This window comes from Castor canadensis, chromosome 4, assembly GCF_047511655.1.
Source record: "Castor canadensis chromosome 4, mCasCan1.hap1v2, whole genome shotgun sequence".
NCBI classification, from domain to species: Eukaryota; Metazoa; Chordata; class Mammalia; order Rodentia; family Castoridae; genus Castor; species Castor canadensis.
In genome coordinates, this window is record NC_133389.1 from 53,527,915 (window position 1) to 53,546,651 (window position 18,737).

At 44.3% G+C, this 18,737-nt stretch overlaps 1 long non-coding RNA gene across 1 annotated transcript; it reads left to right on the forward strand.

Annotated features, from left to right (window-relative positions):
- Positions 1-5,737: 5,737 nt before the first annotated feature.
- Positions 5,738-18,241, forward strand: LOC141422346 (uncharacterized). Its single transcript, XR_012446895.1, has 3 exons — positions 5,738-5,944; positions 13,273-13,363; positions 17,519-18,241. It is a non-coding gene; the product is annotated as an uncharacterized lncRNA (long non-coding RNA).
- The last annotated feature ends 496 nt before the right edge of the window (positions 18,242-18,737 follow it).

Consider the following 18,737-nt stretch of genomic DNA (forward strand, 5'->3'; position numbering starts at 1 on the left):
TTTTGTGTGTTCTTGAGCTGGGGCCTAGCTCAAGTGAGAGAGCACCTACCTGACAAGCACAAGGCCTTGTGATCAAAACCAGGGCACTGCAAAAACTCCTTTTTCCTTAATATTTGATAGATCACAGTTTCTAAAACTGTTAATGATGTAAGTAAAGAGAAAAATCTAATATTCATAGTAAATACTGTATTTCAGAAGAAAGAAGTTGCAATGGGAAGGCCTAGCCTCATATTGTTTTCCACTGCAGGGAAGGACTACCTTTCTCACATCTTGTGCAGCTGAGGTAAACTAGCTCAGGGTAAAGTAAGAGGTTTCCCATGAACCATGGTGCAGGTAGAGGCATCATTTCTAGCCCACTTCTGCCCCACCCCCTCCCATGCTATCAGGTATTGAGGACTTGAAGTCCAGGCTCCTTGCTCAGTTCCAAAGGGCCAAGCTTGATACCTTAGTCTACGATCTTGGAGATGAGATGGGTATTGCCCTGACACGAGATCTTCAATGCCAGACATGAAAGCAGGGGACTGGTCATTGCGACATCACGTTTCTAAAATGAAAACTACGTTTATAAGATTTGTTCACAAGGTGCTCAGGCAGGATGGGAAAGCTGCCAGGGTCAGCACTGGGACCCTTCCTCACACAGGTATAACAACCTTAGCATGACAGCTCAGTCCTAGTTAATACCACTTGTACTTAATCACCCCGGTGACCCATGTCACTGATGAAATTTAAAAAGCAGCTTAACTTAACTACACAAGTGAATTTTTACTTGTAAAAAATTCTAAGAATTATGCACATGCATTCATACTTAAAATATTTCAGGAAAAAATTTTGTGGCAGTGATCAGTTTTGTACTCAGGGGTTGCTGCTTGGCAGACAGAAAAAAAAAAAAAACAACCTTGACTATCCTGCCAACACATTACACAGCTCAGTTGATGCCATGAAGTTCTGAGTCAGCCTCTGTTAGCAATCTTGGGGGTGAGAGTGGAAGATGGAGGGCGCTGGTTACAACTGTATCACGCTTTTAAAATGAGAACTAATTTTATAAAATGTGTCTAGAAGGCGTTCAGGTAGCTTGGTGGTACAGCGCTTGCCTAGCATGTGCGAGGCCCTGGGTTTGATCCCAGCAGCAAAAAATAAAGAAGAAAAGAAAAGAAAAGATAGAAGGCATTTAGGCATGTCCAGAAGCTGACAGGGACAGCACTGAGACACTTCTTCAGGCAGGCATAACTACCTTAACTAGACAGGTCACTCCTAGTCATAACATGTGTACTTAACTGAACTCAGTGACCAGGCAATTTGTCCATCAGGCAGTGCCACAGTTGACATTCAGTTTCCATGCCCAGGACACTGCAGACAATTCTGTCCCCACTTGCAGGGCACAGGACACATACAATTCAGCTCTTCCATTAAGCCCGTAAGAGAAATCCACGTGAGCATCAGCACCAACACAGAAGCAGCACTGGCACATACAAGCCCAGGGGGCACAGGCAGCCTGCAGTGGGGGCTGGTGAGGAGGCATCTGCGAACAGCGGCGGGCATCTTGCCTGCTCTGGGGCAATGCTCCTGCAGCGAGGGGCTAGGCTTCCAAGCCCCGAAATGTGAAAGGGGACATAGTGGAGCTGCTAAACAAGGAGATACTGATCCCGGGCTGGTGTTCTGGGTGCTGGCCCTGAAGCCAGAGGCAGTGGCTGCCAGGAAGGGAAAAATGGCCCTGGTGCTCATGACGCTGGGCTGCATGCTGGCAGGGGCGCCCAGGGCAAAGGCACTGCCTCTCTACCTTGTTACCTCTTTGCAGGTGAGGTACAGGGAGAGGCTTCATTTCCAGTCCTTGTCCCACCCGCCTTCTCCCACACTAACAGGTATTAAGGTCTAGGCTCCTTTCACAGCTCCCAGGGTTAAGTGTGTTGTTTAGTCGGCACTCTTGGAGGTGATGGGCAGTGCCCTGCCACATGATATTCAAGCCCTGCCAAGGAGGCAGGGGACTAGTTCCAGCAGCATCACTGGGTCTTGAAAATGACTATTACCTTTACACAATGGGTTCAGAAAGCCATCAGGCCCATCGGGAGAGCTGCCAGGGACAGACGTGAGCCCCTTCTTCACACAGGCATAACTACCTTATCTACAGAGCTAACTCCTAATCAGTATCATTTGTGCTTAACCACCCAGGGACCCAAGTTTGAAGAATTTCAAAAGCAGTTCAGGTGAAATACAGAAACAAATTTTTATTCTTAAACAAATGGATAAATATCTACTAATAATTTACACAAGCAAGAGCCATGCCACTCAGATTAAGGAAAGTTTAGAAACCATAGCCACCAAAGTGCTCACGGATTGGCCCAGTTGTTGGTGCTGCACAGTATTGGCATAGGAGAGAACTGGAAAAGTTCTAACAAGGGGTGACACGGTGGCCCCCTTCTTCTGCTTCTAGACGACTCCCATCGTGGGCTGGGATTTGGCTTCCAGGGAGGGTAGGGAAACAGGATGGGCGCTCACAGACTGGCACAGGCGCTTTCGCCTGCGCTGCTTAGGTGGCTGGGGCTGCTCAGTCTCAGAAAAGGGAAGAGCTGCAAAATCTCCAAGAAGGGATGACTCAGTGGGCCCCTTCCTTTGCTTCTTAGGGACTCCCACTGGGGGCTGGGCCTTGGCTGCCATCGAGGGTGGGGAAACAGGATGAGTGCTCAGAGATTGGCAGGTACCTTGGTGCCTGCTTTGCTTAGGCTACTGGAGCTGCCCACTATCAGAACAGGAAAGGGCTGCAAAATCTCCAACAAGGGCTGACACACCAGCCCCCTTCTTCTGCTCTGTAGGGACTCCCACTGTGGGCTGGGACTGGGCTCCCGAGGACGGTGGGGAAACAGGATGGGCGCTCACAGATTGCCACGGATGTTGGCGCCTGCTTTGATTAGGCAGCTGGGGCTCCCCACTATCCAAACAGGAAAGAGCTGCAAATGCTCTAATAAGGGTTGACACACCAGCCCCGTTCTTCTGCATCTTAGGGACTCCCACTGTAGGCTGGGATTTGGCTCCCCTGGAGTGTGGCTGAACGATTTGGAGACTCACGGATTGGCATGGGTGCTGGCGGCTGCTTTGCTTAGGCAGCTGGGGCTCCCCACTATCAGAACAGGAAAGAGCTGCAAAATCTCCAACAAGGGCTGACACGGTGGCCCCCTTCTTCTGCATCTTAGGGACTCCCACTGTGGGCTGGGGGTTGACTCCCATACAGGGTGGGGAAACAAGAAGGGCGCTCACAGATTGGCACGGGCCTTTGTGCCTGCTTTCCTTAGGCAGCTGTGGCTGCCCACTATCAGAACAGGAAAGAGCTGCAAAATCTCTAATAAGGGCTGACACAGCAGCTCCCTTTTTCTTCTTCTTAGGGAATCCCACTGTGGGCTGGGATTTGGCTCCCCTGGAGTGTGACTGAATGGTTTGGGGACTCACGGATTGGCATGGGTGCTGGCGGTTGCTTTGCTTAGGCAGCTGGGACTGCCCACTATCAGAACAGGAAAGAGCTGCAAAATCTCCAACAAGGGCTGACACGGTGGCCCCCTTCTTCTGCTTCTTAGGGACTCCTAGTGTGGGCTGACATCTGTCTCCAATGGTGGGAGGCGGAGTGGGATGGGTGCTGGAAGCAGGGAATGAGGTGTCTGTTCGTGGTATAGGGGAGTGTGTAGGTGCCAGTCTCGGGGAAGATGCTGGACAGCTGTCTGGGAGGGGCCCTGGATATTTAGAATCCAGAGGGGCCAGAAGATTCCTTGTCTTCCTAGGTGAAGGGGCTGCAGCGGTGATCACTCCAACAGGTCCAGGGGAGGATGATGGGGTCAGCATGTTCTGCGTCTGCTTTTGGCTGGCCAGCAGCGGGGTAGCTCCTGGCTCTGGGGCAGGGTTTGGGAGGAAGTCTGGGAAGGAAGGAGGCCCTGCTTCAGGTAGGGACAAAGTGAAGCCAGATGGCTTGGCAGGTGCAGGGGCTGCAGTGGAGAGCACACCAGCAGGTCCTGTTAAGGATGGGGCACCATCAGGGTTCTGCATGGTTTTCTGGCTGTCCAGCAGTGGGGTAGCACCTGGGTCTGCGGCAGGGGTGGGGAGGAAGGCTGCCAAGGAAGCAGGCCCTGCTGCAGGCGGGGACAAAGTTAGGCCAGGTGGCTTGGCAGGTGCAAGGGCTGCAGTGGAGAGCACACCAGCAGGTCCTGGGGAGGACGGTGGGGTCGGCAGATTCTGCATCGGCTTTGGGCTGTCCGGCAGCGGGATAGCACCTGGGTCTGGGGCTGGGCTGGGGAGGGAGGCTGGCAAGGAAGCAGGCCCTGTTGCAGGCGGGGACAAAGTGAGGCAAGACTTTGTTGCCACATGCTCGTTGGTGACACCGTTGGAGGAGGCATCACTCTTCTCCTCCAAGACAAACCTCCCTCTCTTCTCTCTGCCAGCGTCTTCTGGAGCGATGGGAGAGGCAAGCAGGGGAGGTGAAGGCAAGGTCACTGGGTCCCTGAGCCCGGAAGGCAGCTGCTGAAACTTAGGTTTGCGGCTCGCAGAGCTGCCACTGGTGGATGGTGAAGTGGAAGACTTTTCCTGCTTCCCTGTGGTAGCATCGGCAACGCCGTCTCCCTGGGACTCCTTGTCCACCACCCGGGGAGTGGTACAACTGTGCTGACGCCCCAGCCCCTCTGCTCCTGTAGTTTTTGTTGGCCTCTCTGGCCTCCGGCCGCAGGAGGAGGCTGATCTATGTAAGGGGGTTGAGGTGGGACCTGTCTTCTTCCACAGGTGGGAGACACCTCTGGGAGAGCTGTAAGAACTCCCGGTGGCATCGCCCCTGGTCCCCAGGACACCACACGTGAGCTTCCTTGTCAGGGAGCACATAGAAGAGGGGCGTGCTCGCTTATTCAAGGGGTCATCTGACGTCTCTGGAGTGATGCTCTTCTTCAGGGCTTCTGGCTTCTGCTCAAGGCAAACTGGCAATCCATGGGCCACAACGGGTTCAGATGTGGAAGGCGCCCTCCCACTTTTCTTGTGGTGCCTTCTCTTGCTTTCCTGGCCATCTCCCAATATTTGGGTCTGTTTCTCCACAGTCCTTGTATTTGTCTCTTTGACAGCGGTGTCCTTTGCACCTGGCTCACGGGCATTTCTTTCTGGCGACATTGGCATGGTCTTGACCATCTGCCCTGCTACTTCTTCCACTGCTCCCTTCTTCTTGCCTTGGAGGGTACTCAGTGATGTCTCCTTTGCTCCTCGCTCCCGGACAGTTCTTGGTGGAGAGGACAGTGTGGAGTTGGTCATCTGCCCTGATACTTGTTTCTGCACTACCCCTTTCTTCCCGCCTGTGAGGAAACTCAGTGAGGTGTCCTTTGCTCTTCGCTCCCAGTCATATCTCAGTGGCGGGCCCTGTTTGGAGCAGACCATCTGCTGTGGCACTGGAGGTGGCCTTTGGTGGGTCCGCTCAGTCCTTGGGCCACACATCATCCAGAAGTTCTGTGCACACAGCACGGGCTCTTGGTGGCAGCTGGTTCCCCACTTGGTGGGCACTGCCTGCTGGATTGGGTAGCGTGTTCAAGTTGCTTCGAGGAAATGGGTCGTGAAATCCCCGGGATGGCAATAGAACTGTCTCCTGTGGGCTAGGAGAAGAGAGGTGGGGAGTGAGGGGTGGATGTGCTGGAGGAGCGGGTCCAGGGAGGGGTGTGGGTGGTGGCGAGGGACGGGCCAGGGCCCAGGCTTGCTCACGAATCTGTGCATATGGATCGCTTCAGCGGGGTCGTTCTCAAGGAGCAATGTCGGAGTTGGTCGCTCTAGGAGTTTTCCGTTTCCAAGGAGCTAGCAACATTCCGATGCGTTGCCTGTTCCAAATGCGCGAGGACGCCCCGCGCGAGCCTCAAGCTCGTGGGTTCTGAAGGAGCGAGGACCAGGTGCGTGCACCTCGGATTCAAGCCTCAGAATCCACTGGTCCATGGTGGCCCCACTGGTGAGCAAACAATCACGGTCTCCCGGGAGACCCATGAGGCCCATGAGGCCCAGGGCATGCAAGTAATTATGTTGTAAATGAATGTATATTATGCAGTGAATTTAGTTGAATTCATCCATTGCTGAACATTGAAAATTATTCTCATGACAGTTCTAAGTGATTCTGTCATCTGCACTTTGGATTCTTCTCTAAAGCATTTACAATGCCACTCATGGAAAAAGACTCTTGCAAGTACTTATTTTTCGCCCGTTACTTTCCTTAGATAGATTTGCTCTCTTTGCTATGTTTCCTGTTTTCCTGGTAGAACTTTGTAGCTGTTGTCTGTTGACAACAGTTTTATTGGCCCTGACTCAGCTTGTCTCTCACTTTTCCTCAGAGGTGGGATAACATATCATTGAGGGAGTCTAATCCCAGCAAGCAGAGACAATTAAAGCCAAATTAAACTTTAAATGAGTTACAATAGACTTACATATTACACATGTGCTTCGTGTGTGACCAGTGTTCAATCATGTGACAGTGCTTTCCATGTTAGAAAACTTATATTCTTGAAGAACATAACATTGGCAGAAGCCTGCAAGAATTAGCTTTATAACAACACAGATGACTTATATATATTAACTTAGCTTTTACATTTGGAGTTGAATGTAGAATCCTTGCCTAGGTGAGATAATAGGTTTATAGAACTAACAAAAATCAAAGCTTTTAGACTGCTGACAAATTTAGGAGACAGTGCCAGTGAACTCAAGTAGGCTAGTTTCCTATTGTATAAGAGTATGTGGTCTATACAAGGATAATTTAGCTCAGTGTGTCTTCTTTTTTTATTTTATCATTTTTGCATTTACTCACATGTACACATTGTTTGCGCCACCTCCCCCACTCCGCTCTCTTCCCCACTTCCAGGCACAATCTGTTCTGCCCTCTTGTTCTCTGAGTTTGTTGAAGAGAAAACGTAAGAGATAATAAGAAAGACCTATCATTTTTGCTAGTTTGAGATAAAGATAGCTATATAGAGAGATTCCTAGCGTCGCTTCCATTCACATGTGTATTTCAACCCACATTGGTTCTTCTCTACCAGACCTCTTCACTACTGCCTAGTCCTCTTCCCATAGTGGCCTCTGGCAGATTAAGATTCTTATATTCACTGCTCTATCGTGAGCACATCAACCACATTCAAGTTATAGGTTTCCTTCCCTTTCTCTATCCCCCCCTCCCCGTGCGTGTTCACCCCTTATTGTGTGACCCATGTCCAATAGAATTACAGCATTTGTTTTTAGGTGTAGAATCTGCACATGAGGGAGAACATGCAATTTTTGGCCTTGTGAGCCTGGCTAACTTTGCTTAACATGATGTTCTCCAGTTCCATCTATTTACTGGCAAATGACACAGTTTCATTCTTCTTTGTGGCTGGATACAATTCCATTGTATATGAATACCACATTTTCTTAATCCATTTGTCGGTAGTGGGGCATCTTGGCTGTTTCCCTAGCTTGGCTATTGTGAATAGTGCTGCGATAAACACGGGTGTGCAGGTGCCTTTGTAATAACCTGAATCGCATTCCTTCGGGTATATCCCTAGGAGTGGTATTGCTGGATCATATGGCAGATCTATGTTTAGTTTTTTAAGAAGCCTCTACATTGTTTTCCAAAGTGGTTGTACTAGCTTACATTCCCACCAGCAGTGTATGAGGCTTCCTTTTTCCCACAGCCTCACCAACATTTGTTGGTGGTGGTGTTCTTGATGATAGCTGTTGTAACAGGAGTGAGGTAGACTCTTAGTGTGGTTTTGATTTGCATTTCCTTTATTGTCAGGGACGGTGAGCATTGTTTCACGTGTTTTTTGGCCATCCTTTCTCTTAGTTGCTGCGCTGCTTGAGTTCTATTGAGGAAGTCCTTGTTTATACCTATTGCTTCCAGAGTATTCCCTACTCTTCCTGTATCAACTGCAAGGTTTTGGGTCTGATATTAAGGTCCTTAATCCCATTGGAGTTGATATGAGTTCAGGGGGATAGGCGTGGATCTAGTTTCTGTTTTCTACAGGCAGATAACCACTTTTCCCAGCAACACTTGTTGAAGAGGCTGTCTTTTCTCCTTCATGTATCTTTCATACCGTTGTCAAAAATAAGGTGGGTATAGCTGTGTGGATTCATAGCCGGCTCCTCTATTCTCTTCCACTGGTCTTCATATCTGTTCTTGTGCCAGTACCATGCTATTTTTATTGCTATGGCTCTGTAGTATAGTTTGAAGTTGGGTATTGTGATAGCTCTGGCATTTCTCTTTGAACTCTTTTAGGGTATTCACAGTCTTTTGTGTTTCCAAAGGAACTTTGGGGTCGATTTTTCAATCTCTGTGATGAATGTCATCGGCATTTTAATGGGAATTACGTTGAACGTGTAGATTGCTTTTGGTAGTATAGCCATTTTTACTATGTTGATTCTGCCAATCCATGAGCGTGGGGGATCTCTCCACCTGCTGTAGTCTTCTTCGTTCTCTTTCCTCAGTGGTTTGTAGTTCTCCTTTTGGAGGTCATTTATATTTTTGGTTAAGTTTATTCGTAGGTATTTAATTTTTTTAAGGCTATTGTAAATGGAATTGTTTTTCTATATCCTTTCTCAATTTGATCATCATCGTTGTATAGAAAGGCTACTGATTTTTGTAAGTTGATTTTGTATGCTACTACATAGCTGAAGCCGTTTATGGTTTCTAGGAGTTTGGGGGTGGAGTCTTTTGGGACTTTGAGGTGTAGGATCATGTTGTCTGCAAATAGGGATACTTTGACTATTTCTTTACCTAATTGTATTCCTTTTCTTTCTTCTTCCTGCATTATTGCTCTGGCTAGGAACTCCTGGACTGTGTTGAATAGGAGTGGGGAGAGTGGGCATCCTTGTCTCATTCCTGACATTAGGGGAAATGGTTTTAGTTTTTCCCCATTAAGTATGATGTTGGCTATAGGTTTGTCATAGACAGCCTTTATAATGTTGAGGTACATCCCTTGTATTACTAGATTTGTTAGAGCTTTTATCATGAAATGGTGTTGAATCTTACCAAAGACTTTTTCTGCATCTGTTGAGATGATCAAGAGGTTTTCGTCTTTGCTTCTATTAATGTGCTGTATTACGTATACTGACTTGCATATGTTGAACCATCCATATGTCCCTGGGATGAACTCAATTGGGTCATGGTGAATGATCTTTCTGATATGTTGTTGGATTCGTTTTGCTGTTATTTTATTGAGGAGTTTTTCATCAATGTTCATTCAGGAGATTGGCCTGTAGTTCTCCTTTTGGGATGTGTCCTTGTCCAGTTTTGGGATGAGAGTAATATTGGCTTCATAGAATGAGTTAGGCAGTGTTTCTTCCCTTTCTATTTCATGGAAAAGTTTAAGGAGTGTTGGTATTAGTTCTTTAAAGATCTGGTAGAATTCAGCAGAGAATCCATGGTGTTCTGGACTTTTCTTTTCTGAGAGACTATTGCTGCTTCAATTTCATTACATGCTATAGGGCTGTTGAGGTGGTTAATATCCTCTTGGTTCACTTTTGCATGGTCATAGTATCTAGAGATTTATCCATTTCTTCAGGATTTTCTAATTCATTGGAATATAGCTTCTCAACGTAATCTCTGATGATTCCCTGGATTTCCTTGGTGTTTGTTGTTATCTCCCCTTTTTCACATCTGATTTTATTAATTTGCTTCTCTTCTTATAGCGAGCAGTCACTGGTCACTTTATATGTAACCCTGTCAACTTTCGTGTAGCACTTGAACAAAGTTTAGATACATAATTAACACATGCCACATTTTCATTGCCCCAGCTACAAGTGAGGGCAAAACCCTTGCTGTCCATACCGGCAGCCACATTCACAGCCTCTTCCAGCCTCATTTTCCCTGCCATGACCAGCAGCACCACCCTAACTTACAAGTCCCTCTTTGGCCTCATTAGGCCACCTAGCTTCATGCACTTGTCAACCCACTTCTACAGGCAGACAACTGCTGTAGCCACTACTGCAGCCACTACCGCCTCCATCATCAATGTCTTGTTCACTTTCACCATCACCAGTACATCCTCAAAGACTGGTGTCTCAAAGCCTGTGATTGGCCTAGGGATGAACTTAGAGGCCAGCACCATGAACAACGTGATCACCACATCAGCCTCTCAGTGGTTCCTCCTTGGGGTTTCTGCTGCCACTGTCTCTCTGCTCTTACATCTTACTTCATGAGGTCCCTGACCTCCTTCTGTTTCCCCAGTCTTCTACCCTGCCCACATCAGGAGCACTCACCTCCTTTGGCCAGCCTCTCCCCAATGCCACTCCCAGCAGCACTGCTGGCCACAGAAGGCAGGATACCCACTGCTGCTTCCAGGTGCTTCCTCACCAGCCTGGCCCATGAGCCACATGTGCCTCTAGGAATATACATGCCAAGGCTTCTCCTGTGTTAGTGCTGATGCTTATGTGTGTTTCTCTGAGTGGTTTGGACAAAGAACTGAACTGTATGTTTCCTACATGTTGTCAGTGTGGACTTCACTGTCTCTAGTCCCTTGCCATTGGAAACTGAAAGTGGACAGTGACACTGTCTGTCAGCCACAGTGCCGACCCTTGAATTTCCAACATGTTTTAATTTTAAAGACTTTTAACCTAGGTTTGTGGCCAGAGGAAGCAAAGACCTTCCTTCCATGATCCTTAACAACTTGTCGGACCTTAGTACAGGCCAGCAACCCCTGCATGTGTCAGGAGTCTGGACTGGGCACAGTTGGAAATCAGAGTTTAGTTATGTGTCCCCACCAGAGCCCTCCCTATGCCTTTCTCCCTTCTTCATTCTGTAAGAAACTCAGGGTCTTTTTTGTTACTTTGGGAGAAATATGAATAAGGCAGTTAAATTATCAGTAGAAATTTTTACATTTTTTAAAAAATAAAAATTCATTTTTTGCATTTAAATACACTGGCTTTTAAATTCCTTCAAGCTCGAGTCACTGGCAAGGTTAAGTATAAATGTATTGACTAGGAGTTAGTTGTCTAGTTAAGGTAGCTATGCCTTGTGAAGAAGGGGCTCAGTGTTGTCTCTGGCAGCTTTCCTGAGGGGCCTGAGGGCCTTCTGGACAGGTTGTGTAAATGTACTTATGATTTTATAAACAATGTGATGTAGCTACAACCAGTCCCCTCCCTTTGGGTCTGGGGGTGAATGGCTTGTGGCAGGGTACCATCCCTCTCACCCCCAACAGCTCCTGAGTAGGGATCCTCTTGATCCTGTGCAGCTGATGGAGGAGCCTGGACTTCAAGTCAACAGCACCTGTTAGCATGGGATTGTGTGGAGAACATGACTATTTGTGAAGCCTCTACCTGCAACTAGGGAAGTTGGAGTCTCTTAGTATATTCAGCTCTAGAGGGTGTGAGTGAGCTTGTCCTTGCCTGCAGTGGATGGGAGAACAAGGCTGGGCTTCCCATTACAACTTTCTTCTTGTCAAGTTCAGAGTTTCATTATAAAACTTAGAGTTTTCTCCTTACTTACATCAAGAATTTTTAGTAAATATGATCAATCAAAATATTTAAGAAAAATGTTGGCAATGCTAGGGTTTTGAATTCAGGAGCTCACGTTTGCCAGGCAGACACTCTTACCACTTAAGTTTTCCCCCAAGTCCAAAGGAAATTTCAACAAAAAAAACTAATCAATTCCTGCCTACACATACACAGCTCAGTTGACACTTTAAAGTCCTCAGCCTGTTCTCTGTGATCGTGTGTTTTGTTGTTGTTTGATCTGCTGAGTGTTTCCTTGTGCATCATTTTGTGAAAATATGCCTCCCAGAAAGTAAACGGTACCCCTAAACAAGATCGCAGAATGCTCTTAATCTGTAGATTAGGAGAATATGTGACAGTTATTTAAAGGCGTCATTTCTTTGGTGGAAGTTGGGTAGAGGGCATCATCATTTGGAAAAATGAATCAAGCATTCACAAGGCAGTACTGAACGCTATGCATCCTGAGCATTTGTGGGTTTTCCTTAGAACCATACACCCATGGGATGCCAAGGATCTCGTGTATCCTTTTCCCTCTCTTAATACTCAGTCCCCTGTACAGGGAATAAACTCAGGGTAAACTCCTTCCCTCTAAGCTATAAGTCCAGTCCTTAATTTTTATTACTCTTTCTTTCTTTACTTTTTTTGTTTCTTTTTAAATTAGAAATTTGCTATGTAGCCCAACCTGGCCTTGATCTTGCTCTATAGCCTATGCTATTCTTTATGATTCTGAGCCAGGAATATTGGGATACAGGCATGTACCAACTCACCCAGTAACTAATTTTTACATTTTCAGGGACATGTTTGTTTATATGGGGTACAGTAATAATTTGATACGTGTGTATATAATGTATAAAGATCAAATCCTGTACTTAGCATTTCCATTTCCTCTAATATCGTATCGGCATGTTTTGGGTATTTTCAGATTCTTCTCCTCTAGTTATTTTGAAATGCATAACAAATCACTGTGTACTGTAGTTACTCCTTTTGTGCTGTAGAGCCTTAGAACCAATTCTCCATTTAATCTTATTTTTGGTGCCTGTTATTCCAATCTTTTTCTATTCCTTCTCCCCCATACCCTTCTTGGCCCCTAATGATCTCTAGTTCACTCTCCAGATTAGCTTCCTCAAATGAGAACTTGTGGTATGTGTCTTTCTCCTCCTGGTTTCTTGCCTTTAATATCATGGTTTTTTGCTCCACCCATGATGTTGCAAATTCTGTGATTTCGTCCTTTTATGGCTCAATAATATTCCATTGTATATATATGCCACTTTAAAAGTTCATTTATTCACCAGTGATTCATCAGTGATTGCAATCAACATGGGAGCCCATATGTCTCTCCCAGCTTCTGATTTCATTTCCTTTGGATAAATACCCAGTAGAGGATTTTCTTCATCATAAAGCAGTTCCATTTTTAGGTGGTGTTTTTTGTTTGTTTGTTTTGGCCCCTCCACTGTGTTTGGCATAATAGCAGTACTAATGTATATTCCCACTAGTAGTGTATGAAATTTTTCTTTTCTCCTTATCCTTGCCAACTGTGTTATTTTTGCCTTTCTGTTAATAATCATTCATATGAAAGTTAGATGATGTTGAATTGCTGTCTTGATTTGCATTTCCTTGTTTTTCAGTGATTTTGACTTTATGAGTGATTTTCAGTAAATGTAAACATTTAAATAGGTTTTAAAAAAGTAACACAAAAAAATTTAAATGTAAGAAAATGTCAAAAAAAAAATACAAGCTGTCTTCTGCATTAATTTTACTCTGAGTGTCATTTCTCTAGAAGCAACTTTTAAGAATTTAAGTCTTCTGTTTTTACTGGTGATTGCTCAGGATGCTTTGGAGACAGGAGCTGTATTTCTGAAAAAATGTCGACAGACAAGAGTTACAAAGTTCTGTGAGGAAAATATGAAACATAACCAAGGTAAGCAAATACATTTAAAGAAGCAAATGGTTGAAACATAAGTCCTTGCTAGAGTCCTGTTGCTTGTGATTGTCAACGCCTTAGAGAAGGATCCAAACTGCACATGACAAAATGACTTAGAACACTCAGCAGAGCTTTTCTCAATGGTTACCAGTTGATCAGTGTAATTATTTTCATTGCGCATAGCATTTGAAGGTAATAATTATGACCAACACTATTAACTAGTATCATTATGCTTTCCTTATTATCACTTAAATTTACACTTAAACTCATAAATTTAGTATAAATAGTGATAATATATCTTATCAATAATAGATCCTCACTTCATTTTGCCTTCAGGTTAAATGAACTTAAATAAGTTACAATATTCTTATTTGTCACTGTGCATTATATGTCCATTATATGTAACCAATGTCCAATCCATTTCATCAAGTGGCCCTGCTTTTTACTTGAGAAAATGTAAACACTTGAGGAACCGAAGTACATTTACCATTTACAGAAGACAGCAAAATTAGCATCACAGCTACAGGTGCCATATATATGTATATATATATTCCCTTTGGAATCAAATTTGGAGTCTTTGGCTAGATGAGATAATAGGTGAATAGCACTAAGAGCAATCAAAGCTTTCACAGCTCTTACAAGTTTAGGGAGACAGTGCCAGTGACCTCAGATAGACTTGTTTCCTATTATACAAGAACCATCCCATCTGTACCGTGTTCATTAGGCTCAATGTATCTTGTAGCAAAGCGAGCACTTACAGGTCACTACATTTAAATGTAGTTTGAACACACAGCCCACACATTTCTAGCATGTTAAATGTAGGAAAACCACTTAAAAGAGTTTTATATAAAGATATTTAAATGATCCTTGACTTAATTAGGACTCAGTTTCCTAAACATTTAAAACCTTATTAAAATGAGGAGAATACACAAGCAGTTATCTTGGTGAAACATCAAATCTCTCCTTTAGTCATGTTTTAGCAACTATTATTAAGAGGAGAATAAAGACAGAATTAAATACTAGTTCTACATGATTTCATTAATTTTTAACCTTAACAGATGTTAGATACCTCTTAAATTATAGTCATATTAACCACAAATAGAAACTTGCTATAAGTTCCACGTTTACATACTTAAGACATACTCATGTATCTTGTTACTTTCTTGAACATTCTGGGACTTTGTCCCTAGCTCTGTTCCATTTTGCAATGAGACTTCAGGAAAAACCTTATCACAAAATTCTTTCTCATCAAAAAGTCTTTCTTTTTCCTTCAACTATCTTTTCCCCAAATTGTACCTAACATATTCCTATGTACCTTTCATATATGGGTTGACATCATTTTCAGCTTTTCCTTTGAAGTATTTTTTATAAACATTGACCTTAGACAGAATTTTTTCCCAATAATCTACAATATTTTTAGTAGACTTATAATTCAAGGAGGACCCAGGAAGGAAACCATATCACGCCACAGGCCAATTTTCTAAAACTTATGTGTTCCTAAAGAAGTCAAAATATCTCTGTCCAACAATAGAGTTGGGAAGTTTGGAAAAACAAGAACTCTTTGAGAGAAAATAAAATTCCATACCTATAAGTTAGGTGAGGAGTGATTATTTTGATCTTCGGGGTTCCATCAATACAGTAACCATTAAGCTCCATTTGGAAAGAGAACCTGGGAAGTCAAAGTATGGCAGAAAATTGGGGCCTGTTATCCATTAAGAAATTATTTAATCTTTCAGTCACTTTGAGAGAAGCACCAGGTTCCTCATGGGATGTAGGTACTTGGTGGGCTGTGGCTCCAACAGTAGGAATGCTTGGGCATTTTAATCCTTAAGAACTGTCATTTTAGATACAGATCCATTCCCTTGTCCCCCCTAGAGAGACAGAGGGTCCTCTAGTGTTTTTCCTCATGACTCAGGAGGCAAGTCCTTGTCCTGCTCTCCAAGGGGGCAGTAGATCCAAATTTCATGTGAATACAGTGAAAAAGCCTTCACAAGCTTAGATATTTAATAAGCCCTGGTCGCATTTACTTTTGCTGCTACTCTTTTGATCTGCTTTTTTGGAGAAAAGAATATTGCCTTCAAATTATTTTAAACTTGTTTCTGCAGTATTCTTTTTGAGGTGTTCTTACATTCTTTGTTTAATAAAGAATGAAATCATGGCTCAAATGATAGTTCGCCTGCCTAGCAAGTGTGAAGCCCTGAGTTCAAACCCCAGTCCTGCCCAAAACAAAAAGCATAGGTCTTTGTTTACCAGGGAACTGGAATCCTATCTACTTGGGGGGCTGAAGTCTGGACTGCCTTGGCAAATAGTTCTCTAGGTCCCATCTCCTAAATAACAGAGCACAATGGAATGGAGGCGTGGCTCAAACTGTAGAGCTCCTGCTTTGCAAACACAAAGGCTTGAGTTCAGATCCCAGTCTCTCTCTCTCTGTCTCCCTCTTTCTCTCTCTCTGTCTCTCTCACACACACAGACACACACACACACACACACACTCACAAACAAATAAATGCATATCTGTTCATAAGTTTTTAAATTTTTTCTATTCCTATGACAAAAGTAACACCTGTTTTCTATGTCACATATAATAATTCATAAAGATGCATTCAATCAAAACCAAACATCTCTGTGTGCCCTACCCCAAAACCCTTGTGAAGATTAAGGAAAGGACCCTTTCACTTTTTTCATTTATTAACTTTAATATGCACGTGTTTGGCTGCATTGCATCATTGTAGCCTTTCTTCTAATTCTATGAAAATAGGCAGTGGCATTTTTAAGGTGATTTCATGGAATCTGTAGATTGCTCTCCACAATAAAGTCATTTTCAGAAAATTAATTCTGACACACCATGAACCTGGGAGATGTGGTCACACTCTAGTTTCTTTCTTCAAGGTTATATAGTAGATGTCTTTCACCTCCTTTGTTAGGTTTATTCTGAGGTATTTAATTTTTTTAAGCTACTATGAAAAGGAATGTTTTCCTGATTTATTTCTCAGCCTGTTCATTGATGCTATGTAGAAAACCTACTGGTTTTGTATTCTGCTACTTTACTGAAAATGTTTACTAGATCTAAGAGTTTTTGAGGGGACTTTAAGGTCTTTTTACTCTCCTATAATCTGCAAATTGGGATCATTTTACTTCTCCACTTCCTATTTGTATCCCTTTTATTTCTTTCTTGTACCTCAATGCTGTAGCTAACAATTCATGTGTGTCATATATATTGTTGTTCTGTTTTGTGGTGTATAAAATTTCATGACATCTATGTATTCATCACGTGAGGACCTTTATTACTAAGCAAACATCTTTTTCTAGTTTCTTCTTTTTTTACCCTGAACTAAGCATTTTACTACTGCTTTATTCTTGTTACATTTGCTCCAGATCTTTTGTTCTTTTATTAATCTTAACTTTTTTACAGAGGCTTTTGTCTTTAAATGCATCTTGTGTGTGTATTGGGATTCTGTTTCCTCTGGTAAGGGTCCATGGATAGTGAGCCCTCCTTTATTTTTTATTAGTATATAACATTTGTATAGGGGGGATATCCTGGGACAACTATATGCCTGGTAAGCCGTCCTTATTTGCAGATTTATTATACATGGTTTGACAAAACAAGGTAAACTAAACATATAATAGTAACAAGAATCAGGCAAGGGGCTGATGCATCCAGGGACTTAAGAGAGCCCACAGAGAGTGTGAGGGAGGGCCAGGCTTTGGGGGGACAGCAGGGCAGTGGTGCATGACCTGGTCCTGCTGGGCCTCATGTTCTCTTGGGGTTTTTCACCAGTGGGGCCACCATGGACCTGTGGAGTCTGAGGCTCCAGCCTGAGGTGCATACACCTGGTCCTTGCTCCTTAGGAATCTGTGAGCTTGAGGCTTACATGGGGCATCCTTGTGGATTTGGAACACTCAAATCAGGGAATATTGCTCAAATCAGGGAAACCAAAAGCTCCTAGAACGATGGACCCTGTCCCAGGAGAACGATCCCACTGAACAGCTCAATATGCACAGATTCTTTGGGTAAGCCTGGGCCCTGGCCCACACCCCTCCCTGGTCTGGCTCCTCCAGCACATCTACCCATACTCCCCACCTCTCTTCTCCAAGCCCACAGGAGACCATTCTTTCACCATCCTGAGTATTTTCTTGATCGGTTCCTTGTAGCAACTCAAAGGCACTACACCATCCAGCAAGAGATGCCCTCTTCATGTTGGATCAGCCTCCAAAAAGAGGCCAAACTCTTGGATGGTGTGTAACCCAGGAACCAGAGGATTCTCCCCACCAGAAGCAACCAAAGGCCATCTCCAGTGCCACAGCAGATGATCTGCTCCTAACTGTCTTTGCCAGCAAGAAATGCCTGTGAGCCAGGTACAAAGGCGACCACACTGAGTGCCCTCAATGGCATGAAAAAAGGGATGGTGGAGAAAGAATCACCAAGGCAGATGACCAATGCCATGCTGACTTTGCCAGCAAGAAATGACCAGGACCAAGGAGCGAAGGACACTGCCTTCAAAGAGATAAAGAAAAGGACAGTGGAGGAAAAGGACCAAATAGTGGGAGATGACCAGGAACGCCATGAGAGCAGTGGGGGGATGGGCCCTTAACCTCTGAACCCCTGCAGCCCCATGAATCGCTGGATAGTCTTGTGCTGACAGGAAGTCTCACTTCCCAGATTCCAGAGAACCACTTCAAGAAGCCGGACATTTCTATTTCAGGTGTTCCCTATCAAGCAAGCTCACGTGGGCATCCCAGTGCCCAAACGAATGCCATCACAAGTTCCTACATCTCCACCGGAGGCATCTCCCAACTGTGCAAAAGGAGGGGGGTCCTACCTCACCCCGTAAGTCCCTAGGGTCCTTTCTGGCATTTTCCAGTACCCATTCTAAATCTGTCACAGTTTCAAATAAAAAATGAAAAATAAGTTTGGTTGTTTTTCTATTCTTTTTTTTTTTTTGGCAGTTCTGGGATTGAACTCAGAACCTTATAATTTCTAGGAAGGAAGTCTTACCACTTGAGCTACGTTCAATGCCCAAAATTTTAAGATTGTTCTTTTCCTTTTGTATATGCAAGGTTCTCATTATGAGTTGAAGAATTTTTGTGATTGCTATATGTCAAGAAAAGTCTTTTTCACCCTTTTTCTCTCAGTTTGATGGTAGTACAAGTAGGAAAAGAAATCTAGCTTAACAATCTCTTTGGAAACTAGGCCCCAATGGCTCACAACTGTAATCCAATAGCTGCTAGCAAGGATGAGACCTGGAAGATTGTGGTTCAAGGTCAGCTATACAGAAAGTTCAGGAGACCCCAACTCAATGGAAAACCCTGGGTGTGGTGTTGTCATCCTATTTACTGTAGGAAGCTTAAAATAGTTGAATTGCTGTCCAGG